The following is a 5,000-nucleotide window of genomic DNA, read 5'->3' as shown; positions in this document are numbered from 1 at the left end:
TATATATATATGTGTGTGTGTGTGTGTGTGTGTGTGTGTGTGTGTGCGTGTGTGTGTGTGTAGGTATGAATGAGAACGAATATCTTCACAATACAAGAGATGTATTTGACCGGTTTCGATTATATCTTCGTCAGAAATACACACATTTGGGATCAGTTCAGTTCAGTTAGATTTGCGAAGTCATGCTTCGCCCGGGCCTTTTCTCTGGAGTGGCCCGGCCTGTGTTAACTATTTCTAGTTAACTCAGATGTTTTCTTTGAACTGCATGCTTACCGCGGTGGCTGGATTGCAAGCAAGCGATCCAGCTGCCACGGTGAGAGCATGTTACACACCATTTTTACCAGCCCAGCGATTGTGGTGGGTGGTCCCTGCCCCAGAAATTGTGTGTACACAATTCTGCAAGTAATGTAACAGGGTGGCGTTAGGCTCGCCGCAGTGTTTACATGACCTCCCAGACTCACTGTCAATAATTTGCCAAGCGCATTGTTAACCTAGTCTTAGTCTGAATAGTATGACTTCGGTACCTCTTTTTGTATTTGGAGGAAGGGCCAGTGGCTCATAGCCTGAAGCATTTGAGTACCACTTGGCAGCGAGCGATTTTGTGATGTTTTCTCTATGTGCTCCCCGGAGGACCGCACACGCTGCAGCTTTGGTACCTTGGCTCAGTCCCCTTCGGCTGGGTTTAACGATCATGGAGGAAGGGGGAATACCCCTGCCCTTTTCGGCTAGTTTATCAGCAAGCTCGTTCCCTTGTATGCCTATGTGGCTTGGGACCCAGTTTATGACGATTCTTCTACCTTGACTAAGGATTCTTTGGGCTATGTATAGTACTGTTGTCAAGAGGTAGATGTTATCTGGGGGCATGCTATGCTGTAAGCTGTCAATAGTTGCTCTTGAATCTGTATGAATGACAACGTGCCCTCCCCTCAGGGACGCGTGTGTCAATGCTTCCATGATCGCAACCGTTTCAGCCTGAAGCGTTGAGGCATTGTCAGTGACCCTAATGGATGCTGTGGTATCCTTTGTTGCAAAGCCGGCGCCTGCAGTATGGTTTATTGGATCCACGGATCCGTCCGCGTAGTAAGTTATACTACCCGGCGGAGTTATTTGTTCAATGACCATTTGTGCTTGTGCCTTTAGGATAGGCATGGAATATTGATCTTTTCTCATTGTGAGATTTAGAATTAATTCGATCATTTCGTTTGCCCACGGCGAGGGTTCTTTGTAATCAGGGTGAGGGGAGTCCATACCCTTGGCAAGCAATGAATCTTTTAGTTGAAAGCGTATCAAAACTCTGGCTGTATGTGTGAGCCAGGAATTGTCTGCAAACAACTGATAATCTTGTTGTAGGCGTCTGAGAACTCTTTGTCTTAGATAGGAGTTTGTGGGTGCCTGCAAGACCTTGGAAAGGAACTGAGCTGCCATTAGATTTATTCTAGTGTCCATGGACGGTAAATTAGCTTCCATGAGGAGGTTGATGACCTTTGTCCACTTAGGTGCACTTAGAATTATCCTGGCTGCTTCGTTTTGTATTGTTTCCAGCTTTTCTTTTAATGTTGTGCTGGAAGCAATGAGGGTGACAGATGCATAGTCAATAATGGGACGGACAGCATGTACATAGAATGATCTTAGTACTTTGTGTCCTGCTCCTATGTGTCTCCCTGTCATGACTTTCATGACTGACAGTCTTTCCTTGGTTCTGTCAAGCAGGTATTGGATCTCCTTTTTGAAAGTGAGTGTGTGTCCTATCCATACACCAAGGTATAGATAATCCTTCACCCATTCCAGATCCATACCCTGTATGGTGAGTTTTTTGTTTCTGACATTGGTTCTCAGTGCCATTGCTTTGGATTTTGCTGCTGATATTTTTAGACCCGTCCTACAACACTCTTCAGACACCAGGTTCAGACAACGCTGAGCTCTAGTAAGGCAGTGGTTGCCAGAGGCTATGATTGCCAAGTCATCTGCATAAGAGATGATCTTGCATCCCTCTGGCAGGTGAATGTCGAGTATGTTGGACATGAGGGTATTAAACAGGGCTGGACTAAGAACCCCTCCCTGAGGAGTTCCATTTTCAAGTGGCATGTGCTGTGAGAGGTGGCCTTGAAATCTGACTTTTGCTGATCTATTTTTAAAATAGTCAGCTATCCAGGCCAAGAGTCTGCCTTTGACTCCTTTGTGGATTAGGGTCTCTTGAATGGCAAGTGGACTTGCCAACTCAAAAACCTTCTCCAGGTCAAGGAAGACAACCACGGCGGGCGAGGTGCAGATTGTGCTTAAGAGTGTGGAAATACTATGAGCAGTGCTCTTACCCCTTGTGAACCCGTGCAGGTGTTCATGGGGGGGATTCGTTTTCCATCGGAGCCTGTTGAGTACCATCTTCTCAGCTGTTTTACCCAGGCAGCTGAGAAGAGAGATGGGACGGTACTTGCCAGGCTCCTTTGGCTTTGGGATGGGAACTATTGTGGCTTGTTTCCAGCTCTGGGGCACCGTGGCTGTTTGCCAGGATTTGTTGATAACCTGCAAGAATGCAAGTTCTCCTGCAAGGCCTAGATGCGAAATGATGGGGTGATAGATCCCATCAGATCCCGGTGCTGACCCAGAACTGGATTTGTATGATTTTCTTAGTTCCCTAAGAGAGAACAAGGCATCTGTTTCATCAGCTTTGAGTGCCTTGTCTCTTATGAGAGCAAGTCTTTCTGGATTTAAGTTTTGTTTTTCTCTCATCATTGGAGGCAGATTGTTGGTGCTGGTTCTGGCAGAGAACTCAAGCACCAATCTGTTAGCCTCTGATTGTGGGTCATGATGAGTGCATTTCGGGGCTTGGCGACTTGTCGCTTGCCTGACCCGTTTCCACAACTCTGTAAGGCGGGTCTGGTGCCCAAAAGACTGGCACCATTCCAGCCATTTTTCCTGCCTTACTCTGTTGGCAATTTCCTTGGCATCCACAACAGCTTCCCTCAATAGGGCCAGATTGTCGGGAGATCTTTGCCGTCGGAAGTTTTTTCTACACATATTAACCCTGTGGTTGACCTCTTTGATCTCGTCATTATAGTACCAGGCGTCTTTGAGAGTTCTGGACCATGGGCGAGTTTTGGGAATGGTTTGTGAGGCTGCCTGGTTTATGGCCTGGATTAGCCTTGCCTCTAGCACATCCACGTTTTCATTATTGTTATTGGGTTCATTGTCTTTCAGACATTGAGCCAAGCCTTCTTGGAAGGCAAACCAGTTGGCCTTGTCAGTTTTCCATTTAGGAATGTGATGTGGTCTTTGGGCTGGACCTGCATCCATTAGTGTGGTGACTATGCTGTAGTGATCACTAGTAACCGTATCATCGACACACCACCGAATTCTCTCCACCATTGTTGCAGTGGCAAAGGTGAGGTCTAGGACCCCTCCCTTCACATGCGTTGGTTCTTTGGTGTTGAGAAGAGCGATCTCAGGGAATGTCTCAAGCACTTCTGCTATGTGAATGCCTGCCGCGTTCGGCCTTTTGCGGGGATTCAGCATGGCCATGTGTGCATTGAAGTCTCCCCCTATGATCACTCGGTCTTGTGCTGCAGTAGCACAGACCTGGTTTAGATCTAAGCTCTCACACAGTGGTTAGCTATAAATATTGTATATTTTTATAGAGCCCCCAGGTAGCTGAATCTCAACAGCAAGAGATTCAACACCATCTCCACAGTGCGGCAGATTGGCTATTAAGGAGCAAGGGATAGCTTCTTTTACCAGGGTCATCAGGCCTCTAGCACCATCCAGGTTTGGAGTGGTGAAGGCATGATATCCTGAGAAGCACACGGCTCCCATTGTTAAGTGTCTCCTGGAGCATGGCGACGTCAATGCTCCTTGCTCGCACGATTGACTGGAGAAAGGAGTTCTTGCTTTTATAGCTACTGATATTCCACTGCAGCATGCTTAGATTGTGTGCCATGATGGTTACTCAGTGTCACTTGCTTCTGCTTCAGATGCCCCAGTGCTGGTGGCATCAGATAAATACAGATCCTCGTTGATTGAGGATTGTACAACTTCCTCTAAGCCAGACACTCCGGTTAAGGCCTTACCGAGGGGTGTAGGGCCTAGGTTGGAAGTGTCACCTCGGGTCGGAGGACAAGACTTTGGCTGCACAGATTCGGCCTGCTGCACAGTTTCAGCCTGTCCTGACAGACTAGCTGGGGTTTTATGTAATGTTTCTTTTGAAGCTAGCCTGTCATCCGAGGATTTAGGGAGGGGAGCGCTGCTCGTTATCGGTTTGGAGGCTTCTAGCTTCCTTCCCTTCAGAGCCACAGTTTGGGTCATAGCCGTCATGGCGACCTGCACTGCATTCTCCGCCTCCTCACTGGTCCTCCCCAAGGCTGTTGCTACTGCAGAAACTACAGCACTCAACAGGAGAGTCATATCTTTCTCGTCAAAGAAAAGATTGTCATCTACTGGGGGGACCATTGCTGTGGGCTTTGAACCTTTTTCCCTTTGGTTCTTTTTTGTTGTATTACCACTAACAAGCTTGGGGAATTCCTCTCTGTTAGAGGTATCCAATTTTCTCTGTGGGGGCGACTCCTTCCTCTTAGGAGGTCGGGGAGTCTTTTCTTTTTGGATTTGTTTTTTGTTTTGGCCCCAGACATAGGTGCCTGGGGGCGCAGGGTCAAAGTCAGGACGCTTTTTGGCTAGCTCCTGCTTTTTAATCACTGCCTGTTTCCTGACAGAGCAAGCTAGGCTCCAGGCATGATGTTTTTTGGCACAGTTTGGACACTTGGCTGTTGTGTCCTTCTGGCCATCTTTGTGTGCCTTAATACACACTTCCGTTTCGTGTGCCTCGCTGTATACACCACATTTGGCTTTGGCCTTGCAGTTGGCCTGGTGATGCCCAAATTTCTGGCACGTGAAACACCTCAAGGGCTCTGGCACATATGTCCTGAGCTTGTATGAGCCCCAGTTACCCAGATCAAGGGTGGTGATTGGGGCTCCCTTGAAGATAACAAGGACTTGCCTGGTTGGAGACCTCC

The sequence above is a fragment of the Penaeus vannamei genome, chromosome 38, assembly GCF_042767895.1.
Source record: "Penaeus vannamei isolate JL-2024 chromosome 38, ASM4276789v1, whole genome shotgun sequence".
NCBI lineage: Eukaryota > Metazoa > Arthropoda > Malacostraca > Decapoda > Penaeidae > Penaeus > Penaeus vannamei.
Note: the sequence above shows the minus strand (reverse complement) of the source record.